This window comes from Rhinolophus sinicus, chromosome 18, assembly GCF_057876585.1.
Source record: "Rhinolophus sinicus isolate RSI-liver-muscle chromosome 18, RSI-T2T, whole genome shotgun sequence".
In the NCBI taxonomy this organism is placed as follows: domain Eukaryota; kingdom Metazoa; phylum Chordata; class Mammalia; order Chiroptera; family Rhinolophidae; genus Rhinolophus; species Rhinolophus sinicus.
The window spans coordinates 105,920,605-105,943,896 of NC_142518.1; the positions used below are offsets into that span (position 1 = coordinate 105,920,605).

At 36.0% G+C, this 23,292-nt stretch overlaps 1 pseudogene; it reads right to left on the bottom strand.

Moving 5' to 3' along the window:
• Positions 1-12,481: 12,481 nt before the first annotated feature.
• Positions 12,482-13,077, bottom strand: LOC109461239 (rRNA-processing protein FCF1 homolog pseudogene; annotated as a pseudogene).
• Between the last annotated feature and the right edge of the window lie 10,215 nt (positions 13,078-23,292).

Here is a 23,292-nt window from a genome sequence, read left to right on the forward strand (position 1 = left end):
TGGGCCGTGGTGGGGAGGGGATACTTGGAGTTGAGGTACTGGAAGAAGTGAACTGCAAATATTGGATATGGTACACAGAATGGGATACTTGACATTGAAATTATGGAGTAGTCACATATTTGGTTATGACAGGGTCTAGGGTATACCCAGGGGAGTAGAGGGATGAGATAAAATGGAAGACAAGAACATTTGGGAAGAGGAAGTCAAAGAAATGAAATTTCATGTGGATAATGAAATTACCAAGAATATGGCTGGAGTAGTACTAGATAGAGTGACTGTGAGCCAAGAGATAAATCTCCAGAAAATGATGGAGAGTGACACTGAGGTCTTAAATGGCTGAAACAAAGAGGGCTTTAGTGTGATAATATGATATTCCAAGAAAGGAGATTAGAAAGAAAGGAAGGCGGATATAATTAAAATATTTTATAGGTAGTTTGGGAGGGGCTTGGCCATTTTCAAGGTGATTACAAAGACAGAATGTTGACTATTAATCTGATATCATCATCCTTCTTTTAAATAACTGAAGCCACTATGATTAATTTTAATCTCAGTTACCAAATTGTAGCATTTGTTCAAAGCATCAATTTTGTTTAGTGGTCATCTGTGACTGACCTGAAAGTGGATCATTAAGTGTGGAGATTTTCCTCAAAGTAGAAATATAAAAATGAAAACGAAGAGTCATTATTTTAGCAGAAGAATTTGAAAGGGAGAGTGATTCAACCAAGATCACGGTGTTAATAAGTGACAGCACCCACAAATAGAACTGAAGTTCCCAAGTTAAGGTGGCAGATTTAGCCAAAATGCAAAATAAAACAAAAGACAAGCAAAAACAGCAGCCACAACAACAACCAGAAAAGAAAACAGATGGCCTGTTAAATTTGGATTTCAGATGAACAACAATTTTATTTTAGTAGTATGTCTCAAATATTGCCAGGGAATATTTTTATTTTATTTTATTGGGGAATATTGGGGAACAGTGTGTTTCTCCAGAGCCCATCAGCTCCAAGTCGTTGTTCTTCAATCTAGTTTTGGAGGGCACAGTGCAGTTCCAAGTCCAGTTGCTGTTTTCAATCTTTAGTTGCAAGGGGCGCAGCCCACCATCCCATGTGGGAATTGAACCGGCAACCTTGTTGTTGAGAGCTCGCACTCTAATCAACTGAGCCATCCGGCTGCCCCTCCGGAAGCTCAGCAGCCGCTTGTTGGCTTCAATCTAGTTGTGGAGGGCTCAGCTCACTGGCCCATGTGGGAATCGAACCGGCAACTCTGTTGTTCAGAGCTCACTCTCTAACCAACTGAGCCATCCAGCTGCCCCAGCAGCAGCTCAGCGGCAGCTAGTTGTCCTCAATCTAGTTGTGGAGGGCGCAGCTCACTGGCCCATGTGGGAATCGAATCGGGTTATTCAGAGCTCCTGCTCTAACCAACTGAGCCACCCTACCGTCCCACCAGTGAACATTCTTTTACTTAGGTGTTGGCAACCCTCTCTGAAATAAGTCAGTTCACTTGCTGTCTGTTGCTGTTCCTGGTGCTAGAAAGCCTAGGGCATAAGGTGTGTGTGTGTGTGTGTGTGTGTGTGTGTGTGTGTGTGTGTTAGGGGACAGTTGTTATAAGAAACAATGTTTTATGTTTCCTTTGTGCTTATGCATGATTCCTTTATGGTATTTTATAAGAGTTGGAGGCAGTTACAACAGCAAATCAGACAAATCAATTAGATGTTGTGGCAGGTAAGGTATTTCTTTAAAGGCTGCATCATCAGACTAAGTATGCATCTTTTTGAAATGAGGTAACATTGGTTTATAACATTATATAAATTTCAGGTGTATAACATTATAATTCGACATCTGTATACACTACAGCATTCTCACCACCAAAGGTCTAAACAGTTTCCATCCATCACCACACAATTGACCCCCTTTACTCATTTTGTCCTCCCGGTTCCCCTCCCGTCTAGTGACTGCCAATCTGTTGTCTGAATCTATGAGTTTGTTTTTGTTTTGTTTCTTATAAGAACTGCTTGCTTCTTGTTTCTCTTGGTATTCTAACAATTTAGGAGCTTCTTGTCAAAAATAGTTGCAATTTCTGGGGGAAGGAGAAACTTCGTTGGAAGGTCAGTCAAGTATACACATGTTTACCATTTTCCTTTCCATGGTTGTTTATATTTATTTAGAATCATATTATTCGCATAAATAGATGTTATTTATAACCAAGGACAATAAATGTTCACCAACCAACATGCATTTTCTATTGAATCTTTTTCTGAAACTATTGCCTGGTTTCTTTTAGTGACAGACCCTTTGGTCTGTCAGCTATTCAAATTATTTCTAAAGGACTTACCACATCATTAGAGATTACAACTCTCTCCTGAACAAAATCAATCCTTTTAAATAGAAAATGATTTGCCCCCAGATTAACACAACATTAACATTTCAAACTATTGACTAAAACTGTCAGCCTTTCACATTTTAAACGAATAGATTTACAGTTACCAAAATGATGTGATGGTCAAACAAACTTGCAGGTCTCTTGTTAGATTCCACGAATAGTATTTAAAAATAGATATGAAAAACATTATTTCCTAGCTATTAATTTGGCTCATATGCTGTACTTAATTAGAATTGGGATTAATCAGTTATAAGGCATCCTTTTTCTAATGTTCTCTACAAATTCTCAATCTCTAAAGACAGGAGCACATGTTTTAGTTTCTTAGGATGCTTCCAAAATGTTACCATTTACATATATAAGAAAATAAGTCAGATAAGACAATATTCAAATATTAATTAGCAAGTTAAAAACCTCCATAAAAATGAATTAGCACCTAAATTGCCCAGTGGTACTAAGTTGGGTTTAGAAATTGACATTAGCTTTCTTAAGTTGATGATAGTTTTCCCTTTACTCCTGAGTGCATACGAGGTCGGACAATTAGGTTTGTGAACTCATGCTAGAAAAAGTGCTACATACCTCATTGCTGAATATCACTATGGTCACCTTTGAAGTACTCCCCTTGGGAAGCTATGCACCAATACCAGTGCCTAGTTCACCCTTCAAAGCAATTTTGGAACTCTTTTTCTGGAATGGCCGTATTACCCTTGATGTCCTGAATGTCATCAAAATGTCTTCCTTTCAATATTTCCTTTATCTTTGGATAAAGAAAGAAGTCGTTGGGGGCCAGAGCAGGTGAGTAGGGAGGGTGTTCCAACACGGTTATTTGTTTACTGGCTAAAAACTCCCTCACAGACAGTGCCCTGTGAGCTGGTGCATGGTGCATTGTCGTGAATCAAGAGCCATGAATTGTTGGCGAAAAGTTCAGGTCATGTAACTTTTTCATGCAGCCTTTTCCACATTTCTTTTTTTGTAATTTTATTGGGTGACAATTGTTAGTAAAATTACATAGATTATAGATTTCAGGTGTACAATTCTGTAATACATCATCTATAAATCCCATTGTGTGTTCACCACCCAGAGTCAGTTCTCCTTCCATCACCACACACTTCTAAATAGTAAATTTGGTTAACTGTTTGTCCAGTTGGTACAAATTCATAATGAATAATTCCCTCTGATATGGAAAAAGGTTAGCAACATTGTTGCAACAAGCTCTCAAACCGAACTTAATTGTCAGACCTCCTATATCGTACCATTTATTTCTCGTAATGAGGCCATGTAATTTTTTTTGGATGTCATAACTGAAGCTCAAAAAGTTAAGTAACTTGTCCAATATCATGCAGCTGGCAGAGCTGGAATACAAGTGCCAAAGCCCGTGATCTGTGGCGTTATACAAAGTCTTTTGAAAAGAAATCAATACTGATTGGTAATGTGTTTTACAAGATGTTTTCTGATTATTCTGAAAAAAAAAATCAGTATTAGCAATAGACAGTAACTTATTTGTAGGAGTGCTTTACCATTCTCAAAGTATAATACTTTTATTTATACCACCTCAATTTCATTTTAAGCTCATACCAACCATCAGGGATAGATAAGGTCAGTATCTTTAGCTCAGTGTTACCAATAAAATAGCCAAAAGATTAAATTATGTTGCCAAGGTCATGGATGAAGCAACAGAGCCAGGAATTAGATCCAGATCTCTTGTCTCTAAGATCTTCTACTATGCCTTGTTGATAATCCATGTTACATGCCATCCTCACTCAGTGTGGGCTCTGACAGACTGCATGAGGCATCCTGCTTTTGCAGACACCCTCATTCCTCCACTTGGTTTCTGATTCCCCCATGATGGGCTTCCCTTCCATGGTGATGCCCACCTCATGTTACTTGGATTCTGACACCCAGACTCCAGGCCTGGGCACTTGCCTTGCTGAAAACACTTCCCAGTTTGTTGAAAAACAAAGTGGCAGTCTTACTGGACTGAGGAAATTGAAGTCCAAGTTTGGGGCTGTCAGAGTGAATGGACACTGAGGGGGGAAATCGCAGGGAGGAGGGAACCACAGAATGGAGAATCCCCCAGTCAGTGTTTCTCATGAAAGATATGGTTAGCTCACTCCAGAACTGCACAAAAAGAGCGGGGAGAGTCCAAAGAACCCAGCAGAGATTCGCAACTGGGAGGCTAAGGAGTGACTGAGAGATTCCAGCTGCTGTGTTTTCAAGGCATTCTATTTTTCTAATTATTTGTTCAACTTTTCTGCTCACATGGAAGAACAAGTGTATAGCATGTTTTTTTTCTCCAATCTACCTCTGGATTTCTTAGACCATATTAATATAATATAAATGTCAGGTTCTTTATTATTGTCAAATAATTATATTTTCCACCATATGTCTCTTCATTAATAATTATTTTACATTGACGTAGAGTTTTATAACCAATTTAAAGTTGGTTTAATTTGAAGACTATCTAACTCTAAATCTCCTCAACATCGCTTTATAACTGAACTCTCTGTGCAGTTCTCTGTGTGTGGTGGGTTAAATGTGTGGTACGTTGTTTGAGGTTCATCTTAAAATCACAATTTTGCATTGATGGGTTGCTTGTTTTAAATGTTCTTTTAAAGAGGATCTCCCATCATACCCTGATTGGTATAATGACAAATGACATCACCAAGCAATTCAGAAAGGGAAAAATACAACCAGGAAGAATATGCAAAATGTTCAACCTCATTAGTTATCACTGAAAGGAAAATGAAAGCAATAGTTACCACATTTGAAACACAGAACATCTAAAGAAGAATGATAATACCCAGCGTTGGCATGGATATGAGAAAATGGGTACTTTTTAGACATTGCTGGGGAAAATGTAAATTGTACAAGGTTTCTAGAGAACAATGTAACAAAATGTATCAAAGATTTTAATATGTTCATATCCATTTTTCTGATGAGGACATTATAAATACCTTTGCTATAGACATAGTTTAACAGGTACCCTTGATTCAAGAGTCTCTTCTAGGGTGGCAGTTCTCAAACATTGGTCTTAGGACCTCTTTTAAGTCTTAAAAATAACTGAGTATCCCAAAGTGAGCTCTCTCTCTCTCACTCTCATATATATATTCTTTCATTTATTTAAATATAAATACACTAAATTGTATTTGTATTAGCTAATTCCATTAGGTATAGATTCTGGGCTATCTAATTGTACAGTTTATTTTTTCTGCTGCTTGTGGTTGGAGGTGGATTATTTTCTGGTCTATTATGTATTTGAAGACTGAAAACTCATATAGAATCCAGCTCTTTCTGTGGAGATCCTAGAAAACTCGAGTTGAAGACCCATCTCTCCACAGAATGTTAGCATTTATTTCTCCCAAGAGCCCCAGGTTGCTACTCAACTGAGACTGCTTGATGTTAATTTCTTGCCTTTCCCCCCATACCACAGAAAGAATGTAAATTCAAGCCTCTTCACCCATATAAGGATTTTGCTGATGTTATGACTTCAGAGACTTTTTCACCCAGACTCCAATATGAGACACAAATTTCTTTATCTTCCTTTACCATATTATGGATTTTCCCTGTTCCATCTTTTCACTGAGGGTGTAGCTTTTGAGAATCCCAAATTCATGCAGAAGATTTTCACTTGAATTCCTTATTTATGGAGGTCACCCAAGGCTTGACAAATTTCCTTGACTTTTCTGGTGAATAAAAAGCCTCTTGGTTATCCAGATAGATAAACACCTGCAGAGAACAACAGATGCAGCTTTGGCATGAGTTTAATATGCTGGTTCTCAGCTTCTTTAATTGATTCTTCATTACTATCTTGTGAGCTCAGATATGCATTAAAAAGTTGTGTTTGGTATTTTACCTGGCCTATTTATCCATTTTATACTGGAGTGATTTTTAAGTTACTTAATACATTGCTAGGACGAGCAGTCGCATAAAGATCTTTTAAAAAACAGTATTATGAATATATTTTTCAACGTTGTGGTGAAAGGACTACCTTCTGAACTCCCTCCAGGGTTATAGAGTAGGTGCACATAGGAAGAGCACACAAAGAAAATCTTTTTCATTGCGTTTTTTCCTATATTATACCAACAAATTTTTGGATTTCAATTATATTTAGTATAACTGCTATCACTAAGAAGTTTTAGTCAACTGATTGGGCAAACAGAAACAATCTTAACTTCCTGCTAGCCCATCTGCAAAGGATACCTTTATCGATCATTTTAACTCAATATAAAAATGCCTTTCTTGGTTGATCATATTCAGAAACCATCCCCATATTTAATCTTTAGATTTATATGGATAAAAATCAGAAAAGTCCTGTAATCTATATTGTATATGACTTCTGCTGTAGTATTAGCATTTTAATTAATTTCCCCAGAGAATATTAGGGTCTGGCTCTATTATTAGACGAGAAAACCATGAGGAATAGGGTTAGAGAGGTAAGGGGAGTATTGACTAGTTCTCAGGAGGTAACTCCCTGATGATAGTATCTGCAAGCAAGAGGATAGTGAGAACACTTATATTCATTAATAATAAAATTTAATAAAAATAAAAAATGATGTTTAAATAGTACAAAATTTGAATATAATAATGATTGTTTTCTCAACAGCCATGAACTTAAGCTTCTAAAAGGCAAATATAAAACTGTCATGCAGGGTCTCTGGTCCCGCTCCCACATAAGAACACAGGATAGGGTGAGGCCAAAAAGGAACACCCATAGAGCCATAGATAGGGGAGTCACACCACCATAGTCTCGGCGGCTGGGTTGGAGACACAGGAAGCAGGAGCCACATGATCTGGAATCTGCCGTCTGCTTTTCTGCCAACCAACCAACCAACCAACCAACCAACCAACCAACCAACCAACCAACGTAGCCATGGCAGTTATATCAGTGGCTAATAGCTAACTGGTTACAGCTGATGGCCAACTAGTCAGAGCTGATGGTCATCTACAGCCCGAACCAGCATCTTTCCACATGAGGTCGAGAGCCTGGAAACTGCTTTCTGGGACTCTGTCCCCACAAAAATCTATTTTAAATTGGAATGTTATTTTCAGTAAGCAAAACTGAAAACCAAGTTAAGTTTAAAAAGCTATTTTGAAGAGCATGATTCCTGTTTCAAGCCTCTAGTTTTGATATATAGACTTGCCTCAAGCATTCTGTTTGACTTTTTCAGTGCCAACCTAAAATGTCATCTTTTCTAAGATTGATATTAAAAATTGTAAGTTACTTCTTGCCAAAAATGATAAAAAACATTTGTAAACAACAACTCTTTAAGATGTCAGCTTTATCCAAAAACAAAATTGGAATAAGGTCAGTGATTTTAAGTTTTATCTCTTCATTGTATCGTCAGTGTTTGGAGAAGGATGATTGAAAAAGTTTAGTTTTCTCTAGGGATAATCAAATATAAAAACTAAAAATTATATGCTATACCACTTATCTGTATTGGAATTGCATAATATGAGCTGTTTAGAAAGAAGGTGTAGAAACTAACCTTCAATATTGCTCCTAAAATCCTTGCCTTGTGTTTATGTCCCTGTATTGTCCTCTCCCATAGTGAATCAGGGCTGATTCTCTGTAACCAATAAATTATGGCAGAAGTGGCAGCGTATGACTTCCAAATCTGTCATAAAAAGCAATGTGGCTTCCATGTTGGTCTTTTATCACTCAGTGTGGAGAAAGCCAGCTGCCATGTTAGAAGAACACTCAAGTAGCCCTGTGGAAGGCCATGTAGAGAAGAACACTCTTTTGTTCTCAGCCAACACCAACTTGACAGCCATGTTAAGTGAATGACGTTGGAAGCTTATCTCCCAGCCACAGTCAAGCCTTCAGATGACTGCAGCTCTGACTGACATCTGATTAAGAAACATGGAACCACAACTGCCTGGCAAAGTACTACTAGAAGTTCTGACCCAGAGAAACAATCCGAGATAATAAAAATTTATTGTCATTTTAAGTCAAAAGGTTTTGTGTTGTTGTGCAGCAATAGATAACTAAATCTTTAAGAGAATATGTCTGACTTATTTGCAGGAGTTGGCAACCAATACATGTTTGTTTGTTTTTTTCAGGGAATGAATGAATGTCCATACGTGTAAAGAATCTCCAAAAAGCAATGATGATTTATAAGTATAATATCAGCTCCCCTGTCAGAGGCACCTTTGGTTGGCCTCTTAAAATATGACTCATTGGAAAGAAAGGTCCCTGCTGAAACTTTCCCAGTCTGTCATACACAGTTAATATTATTAATACTAACAGAAACAATAGTGTTAGTGTTCTCTGCCTGATCATTCCTGTGTTAATGGATGCAGCTTATGAAGCTGAAGCTTATGTTTCATTGGCTGAAGCTTATGAAGATGACCTAATTTTTAGGGTCCTGAATTCCTTTGTAGTTGAAAAGATATTGCTAATTTTATGCGATCAGTCTGCATTTGCTTGCATTTGTCTTTTCAATTAAGGCTCCTTTGTTATGCTAAAAGTTAAACAATATCATAAAGCAGTACTTTAGGTGAGAGCAAAATCTATCCATTTCTTTGTGCCTTTTGACCTTATGAAAGATGATCATTGATAAACTCTTTACTTTAATGGAAAATTCTCCCAAAGCTATTCTAATGAGGCTGCTTATGAAATATTACTTGTAGCTTATTAAAATCTGAAAAACCCTGCCCCATGACAGCCATTTACTAATTTTGACTGCATAAACTATTTAACAAGCAATCAGTTCTCCAACTGATGCTTTGTTTTGTGTTTATTTTTCTTACTGTATTGATTAATCTTGGACTAAGTCAACTGAATTGACTGGATGTTTTAGTGTCATATATACAGAGTATTAATGTCCAGTAGCAATAGTAATCTAAATTGGATTTTGGTGACTTGAAAGTATTTATATACTGGTAGATCCACATCTAGGCATTATACGACATCTGACAGTTAAGTTCACGAACTCATCCTAGAAAACGTGCTCCATACCTCATTGCTGAATATCACTATGGTCACCTTCGAAGTACTCCCCTTGGGAAGCTATGCACTGACACCAGCGCCTAGTCCACCCTTCAAAGCAATTTTGGAACTCTTTTTCTGGAGTGGCCATCAGAGCTGTCGTCGTATTACCCTTGATGTCCTGAATATCATCCAAATATCTTCCTCTCAATATTTCCTTTATCTTTGGGTAGAGAAAGAAGTCACTGGGGCCAGATCAGGTGAGTAGGGAGGGTGTTCCAATACAGTTATTTGTTTACTGGCTAAAAACTCCCTCACAGACAGTGCCGTGTGAGCTGATACATTGTCGTGATGCAAGAGCCATGAATTGTTGGCGAAAAGTTCAGGCTGTCTAACTTTTCCGCACAGCATTTTCAGCACTTCCCAATAGTAAACTTGGTTAACTGTGTGTCCACTTGGTACAGATTCATAATGAATAATCCCTCTGATATCAAAAAAGGTTAACATCATTGCAACAAGTTCACAAACTTTATTGTTAGCCCTCATATATATACCCACTATTAATGTCCAGGAGCAATAATAATCTAAATTGGACTCTGGTGACATGAAAGTACTTATACACTCATAGATCCACATCTAGACATTAAAAATTGTACAAATGGTTCCGATTTTAATTCTGTCTTTATTTCGTTTTCATTCTAATTTATCAAATATTTCAGATGCACAACAAAAGTAAAAAACAGATATGACCCCCATTCTGATTTAACAGACAGTAATTTTTGCCTATTTATGTTAGATTTTTCAAAGAAATGAAAGCACTAACCCGAATAATTTTTGCTCTTCTCCACATGGAGAAGTTGTATATCATCCCCATGCCAAATTTTAAAATTTTACTGTATGCTTATGTGTGTTTATAAACAATATGTGGTGTTATTTTGTGTTATTTAAAAACTTACTTAAGCTTGAGACAAGCTAATAAGCCTGATAAAAACCTATGGCTAAAACACACACACACACACATACACACACACACACACACATGCAAAAAAACAAAACAAACTACATTAGCCTTTTATAGATCATTTTGTAACCTCCTCTTTACTCAAAATTATGATTTTAAAAGTTATTCATGTTGATTGAAGTAAATCCAGTTCATTCATTTTCAGTGCCATGTATTATATTCAATATAGACCAATAGCACAGTTAATTTACCCATTCCTCTATTGATTGCCCTTTTAGATTGTTCTTTTTGGATAATCAGACACATGTGGAATGAAAATACTTGGAAATGTCTTATATGTATGTGCAAGAGTTTCTATGTGCTGTATATCCTGGAACGTAATTGCCAGAAATATGATGCTTCTTTGCTATAACTAGATATCAGCAAACTGTTCTCTAAAGTTGTACCAATTCACAGCCTCATTAAAACTTGAATTCCCATTTCCTCACATTTGAACCTTAAATTGTTGTTGTGAGACTCTTTAATCTTTGCCAATCTGGTGGGTGTGAAATTGTATCTAAGTATCATTTCAATTTGTATGTTTTTGAATAAAACTTTGAACAGATTTTTATTTTTAATGGCTATTCAGGATTTTTCTGTGACTTTCTTAGTCATATACTTTGGCTTGATTTTAATGGGATGTTTCTTCATTTCCCATATAGTTTTGGAACCCTTTGTATATTTTGAATAGTGTTCTTTTGTTGTTCTTATCATTTGTAAATATAATTTCCTGATCTGTGATTTGTCACTTTTTAATGGCGTCTACTGATAAAAAGAAGTCTCATGTTTTACCGTAGCATAATGTATCAATATTTCCTTTTATGTTTCATTTTTAGTATCTTAAATTCTTCTCTACTGTGAAGCAATAAATGTCAAGATATTCTCCTATATTTTCTTCTAAGAGTCTTATAGTTTAATTTTCATATTTGTCTTTAATTATTTAGAATGTATCTTCCTGTATGATGTGAAGTAGTGATTTATTTTTAGATAATAATGTAGATAACCAATGATCCAAAACTCATTATTGAATCATCCTTGCTTTTACTATTGATTTGAAGGATACAATAATAAACAAATATTCAAGAGTATGTGTAGATCTATTTCTACCTTCATTATTTCATTCCATTTGCCCTATTTCCCTATTTTTGAATAACTGTCCCACTGTTTGACTTACTATGGCTTTATAAGTCTTGAATTTTATTTGGGAAGGTCCTCCTTTTTCTTTTTTTGAAATAATTTAAGCTATTTTTGGCTCTTTACTGTTTGAATAGATTAGAAAAGACTTCAATTGCAAGCATTGGAGGAGACAGATATGCATGATATAACCATATTTTTCATATGTAACAAGAATTCTGGGTGTAGCTAGCTTCTGGCATTGTCTTAGTAGCTCAGTAATGTCAGGGTTTGTGCCTCTATGATTCACTTGGTCTTCTTCTCAGAGGTGAGTGATGTCTGTCTGCAGGTCCCAATACCACTTTCAAAGCAGGTAGAAGTGGGGAGGGGTGGCCCCTGCCATGTGTCTCATTGGGAAATCAAAAGCCTTACCAGAAGCCCCTGTCAGATTTCTCTTTATACTGTATCATTGGCTAAAACAGAATCTCATGTTCAACCTGTGCTGTAAGAGAGTCTGGGAAAGGGAGTATTTGGATTTTCTAATCTCTACTGAGGAAGCAGGTAAAATAAAACACGCCTGAGCGTACATGTGAGTAATCCCGAGAATATTCTGTCCCTCTCTTCCAGGGAAATGATTGGATCAGCTTTTCAGTCTGTGAGAAGTCCTGCTGGGTTTTTTGATTGGGATTTAGAGATTGAATTTCTGGTTTAATTAGAGGAGAACTGACACATATTTATTCCCATCTTAGAACATAGATATTTATGTCGAACCGTGTCTTGTAGTAAACTTTGATTTTCTTCATGAGGGACTTGAACTTTTATTTATTTATTTTTTAAATTTTGTGAGCAGTCATCTGGTTTATAAAAAGATGCAACATATTTTAAAATGATACAAAAATCTCATTTTCAAGACAATATCAAAAAGTGTTTTTAACCACACTCAGCTTGTAACAGAGCAAATGGGTGAGTGGAGTAATATGATAATTCACGCTGTAGCATGTTTCATAAACTGGCAACAGAGAAAATTGGTTGAAGGAAAGCAGAGGAACTTTGTCTTTTAAGAATTAGAACCGTGGGGCACCATAATCATCTGGTATCCTCTCGATGTAGCTGTGGTTAGAAATGTCCGTGATGGGAGCTGTAGGGATCTTCCTGATTGTTAGTTTAAGGTCCCTCCCGGTCGACTGTTGCCACCGTGTAACACTTGAGCTGAGTTACTGTCCGTACTAAGCAGTCATCTGCAGCAATTCCTGTGTGTGCGCGTGGTAATTGTTCAAATCTCGGATTCCTGGCGATCCTTAGAGCCACTCGATACTTTTGCCCCAATTTCTCAGTTTCAGCCATTACCTAGTCCGTTGTCCAAGGGATACACGTGGCATACAGACAGCCCATCATTGACTGCACTGAGTCTGGTTTGGCTTTCATGGAAAAGTTGATAAAGGTGGTATCAACCAGGATGTGGGAAGGTGGGCCCAGCTGTGTGTTATCCTGGAAGAATAAGCAGGAAGGGTGTTGCAGGACTTCTCTTTTCTCCAGTGCACTGGGATCTTTCTTTTCTTTCTTCTTAGGTTTCACTCTATCCTTTAAGCCTCTGGTCTCCGAGACTAAGCGTTTGCTTATATGCCCTTGTTTCTTTTGCTTCCCCACGTTCACGCTGCATTCTTGTTTCTTCCTGAACTTTTACTTTTTAATATTCATTCCTCGGTGTCTTATTGTCTTGCTAATGTAGTGGCAAATTTGAAAATACGTATTTTTTTTAACCTTTTACTGATGTACAGGAGTACTATTGGTTCTTGTCTCTTTACTGGAATGTTAAGGTTTCATAAGGGAAGGAATTTTTGTCTATTTTGTTCATTGCTGGGTCCTCAATGTCTAGAATTATGCCTGGTGCATATTTTGTATTCAATAAATATTTGTTGACTGAATGAGTGCAGTGATGGATCTAGTCTCTGGGAAATTCATGGAGCTCTCGTTATCTTATTAGTACAAAATTCTTTCTTGTAGATTCTCTTGGAGAAACTTATCTGTGAATGATGATAGCTTTGCCTCTTCCTTTCTAATTCTAATATATTTTTTCTTGTCTTATGTTATCTAGGATCTTCAGTATTAGATGGATAATGATAATAATGTTGCACCTACTTCTCCTATTCCTGGTTTAGAAGGGAATTTTCCTCCAGTTTCACCATTAAGTATGATGTTTACTATAAATTTTGGTAGGTATCCTTTATCATCTTAAGGATGTTCATTTCTTTCCATTCTCAGTTTGATGTTATTTCTTAACTAATAATCTACCGACTGATAGAATTCAAAGGATTTTTTTCTCCCATAGTATGGTAATGTATTTAATTAATAGTTTTTTGTTGTGATTAAATCATCTTTGTGTTCCTGGGGTCAAATCTATTTGGTCATAGTATAGTTTTTTACACATTGATGGGATCACTTTGCTAATAGTTAGTGTTTTATGCCTATTTTTATAATTGAGATTTACTTACAATTTTTGTTCCTCATACGGTCCTCTGTTTCCAGATCAGTTTTGTTCTAGCCTCATAAAATGAGTTGGTGAAGTTCTCCCTGTGTGCATGGATGGAGCTGAGGTGGTTCATTGCAAGACTCACAGTTGCTAGAATCTATTGGTCTCTTTTGGGCTGAGCAGGTTCTCCAGAGGAATGCTGGCACTCATACGTGTGCCAGTGGTGGTAGGCTGGTTGGGTAGGGGCATCAATGCTAAGCTGTGAGCTTTCTAGGAACCAAGATGGGAAGTGCTCAGTCATTTTTACCTTTTAATATCAGTAGTGTTTAAAGATTTGAGCTCTGGAAGTAGACTATCTGCTTAATTCCCAGTTTTATCACTGAAAAGATTTGCATCTTCAGTCAAATAACTTACACTTCCTGTATCAAGTTTCTTCACATATGATATAGGGAATATGATAGTACATACCTCCTAGAGTGGTTGTGCATATTAAATGAGCTGAAACCATTAAAATGCTATAATAGCTTCTGACATACAGTAATTACTCAGTGAATGTTAGTTCTCCTCAGTCTCTTTGACCTCTTTCTTTTATTCTTCCCATCATTGCTCCCGCTTCTTTCCCCCCATTTTTTAGTATAGTGCCCTCTTTGTTAGGCCTGGTATTCACATCTGCAGAAAGTATACTCTTTTGTCAGGTTGATAAAGATTTATTCAACTACTTTTGTGGGATTGGTGTGTGGACCTACTTCTTTCGCTGACTTTTAGTTAATTTTTCAGCTTACATTTCTACCCATTTACTCTTACATTCAACTCTGAATCATTCTGGGATTCTGTTCTCTAAATAAGCTGACTTCTTGGCTTTCTGTACTTCTGGTACCAGAAATCAGCTCTTCCCATCCCATATTCTTTTCAACTTTCAAAATTTTGTTGCCTCCTTTCCCCTTTTGTTGTACACTTATGCCTTTATCAGTTTTTTTTTTAAGTTTTACTTTTGAATAGGTAGTATGTTCATATAGTTAACAAAACAATATAAAAGTAACTCAACAAAAAGTCTCATTCCACCCCTATAGGTCAGACAATTAAGTTTGCAAACTTGTTGCAGCAATGTTGCTAACCTTTTTTGATATCGGAGGGATTATTCATTATGAATTTGTACCAACTGGACAAACAGTTAACCGAGTTTACTGTTTGGAAGTGCTGAAAAGGCTGCGTGAAAAAGTTAGATGACCTGAACTTTTCGCCAACAATTCATGCCTCTTGCATCACGACAATGCACCAGCTCACACGTCACTGTCTGTGAGGGAGTTTTTAGCCAGGAAACAAATAACTGTATTGGAACACCCTCCCTACTCACCTGATCTGGCCCCCGATGACTTCTTTCTTTGTCTGAAGATAAAGGAAATATTGAAAGGAAGACATTTTGATGACATTCAGGACATCAAGGGTAATACAGCAACAGCTCTGATGGCCATTCCAGAAAAAGAGTTCCAAAATTGCTTTGTAGGGTGGACTAGGCACTGGCATCAGTGCATAGCTTCCCAAGGGGAGTACTTTGAAGGTGACCATGGTGATATTCAGCAATGAGGTATGTAGCACTTTTTCTAGGATGAGTTCGCCAACTTAATTGTCAGATGTCATACACACATGTCACTACTTTTATCAGTTTCTTGTCTATCCTTCCAAAGTTGCATTAGGCAAAAATAAGCAAATGTAAACATATGTTCTTATTTTTCTTACTTTCTATTATGGAAAAGATAGTATACACTCTAAATACTATACTGTTGGACATTGCTTTTTCATTTTTAATCTCATATTGCATACTGCAGATCTTTCCATGTAAGTATATATAGAGCTCTCTCTCTTTTTATTTTCAATTGCTGAGGAGTATTCCATTATAGCAAAGTTTATTTAATTATTCCCTACGCATGGACACTTTTGTTGTTTTCTTATTTTCTGCATTGTAAATAATGCAGCAGTGAATAAACTTATACTTTTCTGGTGTTTAATTTATGCATGTTTATCTGTAGAATAAATTCCCAGGGGAAGATTGCTTCATCAGAGGGTAAATACATTTGTTATTTTAATAGATATTTACAAATAGCCCTTCAGGGGAATTTTACCATTTTTCACTTCCAGCAGCAATGCATGGGAATGCATGTTTCCCCCAGCCTTGCTAGAGTTGTCAAACATTTTAGATTATTTTCCAATCTGATAAATGAAATATGTTATTGCAACAAAATTTTAATTTCTAATTTGTATGTATTTTGAGTGACAATGATCACCTTTTCTATGTTTAATGGCAATTTGTAATTTCTGTAACCTGTTTGTTCATATATTTTGCTCATTTTTATTGGATCATCAGTCTCTTCAGTACTATTTTAGGAAGATAAAATCTTGGTGTGTAATGATTTTCAAGTTATTTACAAATATGTCATCATCATTTGAAATATTGATGAATTTTTTCTAGGCAGCAGTTAATAGATTTTTTATAGTCTACTTCATCAATTTTTTTTTTATTTACTTCATCAAATTATTTTTTTCTAGTTGCTTTTCAGTTTTTCTGTTTGATTCTGGTGTGCTATCTTATGTTAAATGTGGATTTATTTTTATTTATCTTACTAGGATTAAGTATTTTGTGTTTTCCTTTCAAAGAATCATTTATTTAATCAATTCAGGAGAAAAATCATTTGTTCTTTCTATGTTTCTGGGATTTGATTAGAAGCATGTTTATTTTCTAATTCTCTTAACTTCTTAGTTTACTTGTTTTTCCCTCCATTATATATTCTGGGTAATGGAATCATAGGTAGCTTCCAGTTCACTGTTTTCTGTTCATCTATGTTTGATGAGTTTTAAATTTTAATCATTATATTTTTTAATTTGAAAAGATTACTTTGGTTGTTTTCCGTATTATTATTCTGCGGGTAAATTCTATATTACAGTGGGTACAAACACAGATTCTGCAACAAAACTGCTTGGTCTGGGGTGGGTGGGAGATGAGAGTAAGGGGGATCCAATATATGGTGATGGAAGGAGAACTGACTCTGGGTGGTGAACACACAATGGGATTTATAGATGATGTAATACAGAATTGTGCACCTGAAATCTATGTAATTTTACTAACAATTGTCACCCAATAAATTTAAAAAAATAAATAAAATAAAAATAAAAATCTAAAAAAATAAAAAAATAAAAAAACTGCTTGGTCAGCTCCATGTTTCCACTATTTACTAATTACGAGAACTCAGTCAATTAATTTCTCTTAATGCCTTCATTACCTCAGCCATAAAATTCGGATGTTGTTTCCTGTTGTGGAGAATCTTTGGTTTACTCACTGTACCCTACTTATCTTTGAGCTCTTTCATCCCTTATGTAATCAATTTCCTCATTTAATTACCTTTATTTTAAGTAATGATATCTGGTTTCTTGGATAGACAGTTCCTTCTGGTTTTTTAATCCCCTATTTGTTTCTATCACATGAGGTTTCCATTTCTTTCTTGTAAATTCAGCTATGCATTGTTTATAAAATTGTCATATTCTGTTTAGTATTTCTGGATTTCTGTCATTAGAGGATTTTCAGATTACTTTTGTTGGGCATTATGCCAGACTAGACCTGTGAATTTATATTATATATTTGGTTACAAATGGAGTTACTGTCATAATATCATCGATGTGTTACACTCTTGGAAATAAAAGGGAAACGATTAATATACATAATAACATTTGATCTCTTTCTCAAGTTTAATCAATTATTTTCTTAGGACTTACATGGGTTAAATTTCTAAAAGAAATTACTTGAAAAGTAAATCAAAATTAACTGATTGACTGATAGAGATGGAGGAATAATTAACATTAGTAAGCTGGGAGAATAACGTATGAAATGGCACAGATTTATTTTTTTCTGTACCTAAAATAGAAAAGAGTTGACTAAATTATAGATCTTGTATAACAGAACTATAACCATTGTTGACCATAGGAAATGATTAAATGTGATAGGGATTTGTGTAATCATAGACATCACAGACTGTACTTTCTGTGCAGAAATCAAACATTTTATAACAAATATTTATTAAGCAAATATTACGTGTCAGACACTGTTTTAGATGCCAGGATGCCCTGATGAATACCATGAACAAAAATACAAAAATCACTGCCTTTTGGGGTATATATTCTAGAGAAGAAAAACAAATAGAGTAGGATAAGGGATATTGGGATTATACAGAAGTGGGGCTTGGGCTATTAAATAGAGCTGCCAGTACAGGCCTTGCTAAAGAGGTTACATTTAAGCAAAGAGGTGAAGGAGTAAGCTGTGGAGATATCTGGGATAAGAACCTCCTCGTATGCATAGTGAACAGACAGGTCACAAACCTGGATGTGAGGAAATGCCTGGTATGTTCAGAAATGACAATATTGAATTAAGTCTTTAAGTGCTTTTAAAATGAATAGCCTCATACAATGCAGGAAAAGTAGAGACTGACTTTGCGTATTTGGTCATAAATGAAATTTGTTTACATACCCTATTAATAATTGTTGAAACTAAATGGGGAGAATGGGCTCTGATTCTGACATGGTTACATTGGTACAAGAATCTTATTAGAGTAATTGGGGACGAAGAACTCAAGAAGGAAAAAAAAACAGTGATTGTACATAACATCAGATAAATTAGCAAACTAATGAAATAAAATCAAAATGTCACACTTCTTCATAATTATTTTTGATGGAGAGAATGCAAGATGCAGATTGTCATCCTTTGATTGAAGACTTAGTTAAGACAATCATTCATGTCAAAACAAATTAATAGAATGTCAAGGATTCTCATAAATGAAACTCAATTATCATTTATGTGCCATCGACCATAAACAAAAAGTTGACTAGGTATTCGATCAGCAAGAAGAATTTATTCTGGGAAAAAGGGAAGGATTGCAATCTGGTACATGCAGCCATGGCGAACCATGTGCAAGTTTTTTGAGACAAGGAAGAAGGAAGTTCTTTAAAGACGGAAAGAGGAAGTTAAGGGTATAACCATAGAGCTCTATTTTAATCATAGAGGTCTTCCTGTAGAGCTTTCACGACTGACATAAGGTGTGACAGTTCCTCCTACTGGCTCTGCCAATACTTGTCTTCATTAAGGTCTCTCATAAATTTTGACATAGCAATATCTTTACAATTATTACATGAGGTTTTTAAAAAATTTTAAATATCAGTAAGAATACACAGAAAAGAGATATTTAAAGGTTACTAGAACTTACACAAATTCTAAATGCCAGGGCCAAATATAATTTGGGATTTTATTGGAACTGAGGTTGCAGAATAACCAGGAATTCTTTTATTTGTATTTCTTTACAAGCCTAGATAGTGAGTGATACATTGCATGTTTTAGAAATCACTGGATCTTTCTAAAGAATTCCCAGGTTATTTTTATAGAATGAAAGTGCTGAATGTGATTGTTCCTCCTTATAATGTAAATTGCACTCATTAGGAATTTGATGCACATTCTTTTCTCTACAGAGCTGTGAGATTTCTTAGACAGCAATGACATGCAGGATTAGCCAGAACAAAAGAGATATTGAAGATTTACCATACATACAAAGCAGAATTAAGTAAAAATGAACAAAACCAGGTTGAAACTTAAATGAAGTAAAATCATTTATAATTATCAAATGGAGCCTAATGTACTTTTATGGTTTATTGGGCTTCTGCATGATGCTTTATTTTTCTGTAGATTAACATTATATCTTGCAATTCAGTTTATATAACTGATCAGGGTCTCAGCTCATTCTACGGGGTTTCTGCCAATAGGTCTAATTCAATGTCAACTCCTTTTGATATTAATTCAAAGATTTTTCTGATCCCAATAATCTCTCTAATCCTTAAAATTCAGTTTGAATTATTTTGTAACTTAACCTCCTATATAAATTCAGAGAATGCTTCAAAGTTATAAGGTTAAATTGGTGGTATCAATGAAATATATACTTTGAATGAGCTAGTAAAGAATCTAAACATAACTGTAGTGCAAATCTTATGAAAATGAGGCAGTTTTTAATGAAAAATAATACTACAGTCTGACTAAAAGACACTTTTAACTGTGATTTCCATAATTTATATTGGGATGAAAAGTTTCCTGTTCCATTAAAAATGCATTAAAAAGCAAGTCATTAAATAATCAAAATAATCATGATATGCAAATAGCTTGATGCTTTGAGAATTATAGCAGCAAAAGTAACATTGTGTTTACATATTAATAATAGAAGCAAAAGCATTCAATAAGGGGTCATGGACCAACTGTCTAATGTATTGTGACCATGTTGCAGATACACAATATATTCCAATCTATATATTCAATCTAATTGGACAAACTAGACATGAATTTATCTTGGTGCAATAACAATGCAGATTTTGTGGGACTGAAATCAATCCTGATTTTTTTGCCAGCTGATTAAATAACAAGCTATACTAAACCATTTCCCACCAAAAAAAAACACAACAAACAAAAAACCCTTTTTTGAGAAGTTTACTGAGATCCAGGATTTTACAGCCAAGCAGGGATTGGGGTAATGTTAGAGGGTCTCCCATTCTGAAGAATTAACATGACTGTACTGGTCAGAGCTATGGAGTAAGCTGAAGAGGTAAGGCCTGTCAGAGCGCACCTGTCGTTTACAAGAATTTAATGTTCAAGTTTGTAGTGATCAAGAATAGAAATACACAAAAAGGAGTGCATGTTATTGTTCAAGATATCTTTGATCATTAACAGTATTAAAATTTTGATAGTGGAAATTTTCATCATTTTATGGAACTTTGTTGGTTGTCTTTTCTATGATGTGGGTAATCAGTTGGAACATGCAGGGGTTTTGAAGACAGACCTGGATTCCTATCACCATTCTTCCGTTCATTAACTACGTCACTTTGAGCAACCTTGACCCACTGGGTCTCAGATTTCCTCTCTGTATAACAAGAATACGTTACATTAAAAGATATAAGGCATATAAGTATCTAATGGAGTGCCAGCGTATACAAAATACTCAAAAATGTTAGTAATCTAACATTGTTGAGTGTACTGGAATGACTTTTGCCACTGGGCAACCTGGCCTCCCCCTTCTCATTTTTCTCTGCATCACCCAGAAACTGTCTTTTCCATGATCACTTGCCTCTGATTCTGGATTGTATTCTCCATCTTTGAGACACTCACATGAGATTTGGGAGGTGGACGAGAAAGAAAAGCCATTATTGCCCGGTGGCATGTGTAGGCAGAGGTTTAGATCATGGCAGCCTATGGATCGTGTTCTTTGGAATTGAAAGCAGCTGAAGGTATTGATGGCAGGGATGCTAGAATCTCTGTTCTTGCAGATTTCCTGAAATTCAGCTATGGCCCTCCTTGGTCTTTTTCCCTCGGGCCTTCATAGTTGTATAGGCCTCTAATTCCCTGTATTAAAGTACTTTTTACTCAGAATACCTAGGGTAGCTACTGTTTTCCTGACTGAAGTCTGATAGATTCTTCAAAGACACTATTTTCCTTCTAATTGTGACTCCTGGTGGGCAGTGTCCCACTTACTTGACCTCTCTGTTGCACTTGATGCACTTGAGATTTGGTTTCTTTTATTTGTTCCTGGCCACTGCTGAGAATGAGCTTGTACGGGGTCCTTTTCCTTCAGTCTCCTCTTAAATGTTGGTGCACCCCAGAGTTCCATTCTTGAGTCTTCTTTTACTTTACACACTATCCCTCTGTTTTTATCTGCTTCCTCTATCTTGAGAATCTGTATCTCTAGCCCAGAAAAACATTTCAATGAATGAATAAATGAAGTAGAGAAAGAAAGTGGAAAGAGAAAAAGTATACCTTTAACGTACGTTACGTTTTAATTGAATGTATTTATTCCACCTACAGAAAGGAGAACATCTAAATTCTAGAGTCATTTTAAACATATTCGGGACATTCAATTTTTGTGCTGTATTTTTATTGATGAGAAATAAAAAAAATAGAAAAGATGCTAATTTCAGTAAACTAAGAAGAAATGTAACCTTTCAGGAATCCTGGCAGAATGTGTTTTCTAACTTAACCTGCTATTCTTGAGGAGTAATAAAAGATAATGACAACCGAAGGTGAGCAAATTGGACTTGAGAGAAAAGCAGCATTTATTGTGTTATGTGCCATTGAATTGGCTCTGTCTCCTGGCGACCCTATGAATGAGTGATGAGTGAGAACATTTATTACCCATGACAAAGTAATACCCTATGATCCAGGAAGGCAGAAATTTTCAAACTGGGATCTAAGGAATTCTAGGGTTCCTGGTATATGCCCTAGGTGGTAGACAGAATTCTAAGATGTCTTCCAAGATTCCCAGCCCCAGATACACATGTCCTGTATAATTGCTGGGACTTTGAATATGATAGGCTACCACTCCTGTATTTAGGTCGTGTAATATGGCACAGTTAACTTTAATAAAGGGAGGTGGTCTAGGTAGACCTGACCTCATTACGTTAGCCCCTTGTATCTGGGTATTAAAGGTCAGAGAGAGAGCTGTCAGAGAAAAACACTGGCTCGCCTGGAAAAAAGCAAACAGCATTGTTGTGAACTGCCTTTGGAAACCACATGTTGAGGAACTTCAGACACCCTCCAGATAGTGAGAGAAGTCCCCAGCTTACAGACAGTAAGAAAATAGGGACTTCAGCCCTAGAGTTGCAAGGAACTGAATGCTTCCAACAACCCGAATGAACTCGGAAGTGAATTCTTCAGCAGAACATCCAGAAAAGAATGCAGCCCTGCCAACACCTTCATTACAGCCTTGGGAGACCGTGAGCAGAGAAACCAGACACACTGTGGCTGGACGTCTGACCTACAGAACTATGAAATAATAAATAGGGGCTCTTTTAGACCATTAAGTTTGTGGTAATTTGATACGTACCAACTGATAACTAATACATCTAGGAACCTCTATGTGATCAGGGTTGGCTGAGAGGTCAGTAGTCTAGACACACTCTGGATACTTCAGCTCAAGCAACTCCATTTCCATATTTTATATTGGGTAGATAAATTATTAAGACATTGAAACCATAACAAGATACTACTACATACCTATTAGAATGGCCAAACTCCAAAACACTGAAAACACCAAATGCTGGTGAGGATGTGGAGCAACAGGAACTGAAGACTTATGCCCGCATAAAAACCTGTATGTAGATATTTACAGCAGCTTTGTTCATATTTACCGAAATTTGGAAGCAACCGAGACATCCTTCAGTAGATGAATGGATAAAAAAACTACGTCCAGATAATGGAATATTATTCAATGCTAAAAAGAAATGTGCAATCAAGCCATGAAAAGACAGGGAGGAATCTTAAATGCATATTACTAAGTGAAAGAAGCCAATTTGAAAAGGCTACATACTGTATGGTTCGAACTATAAAACACACTG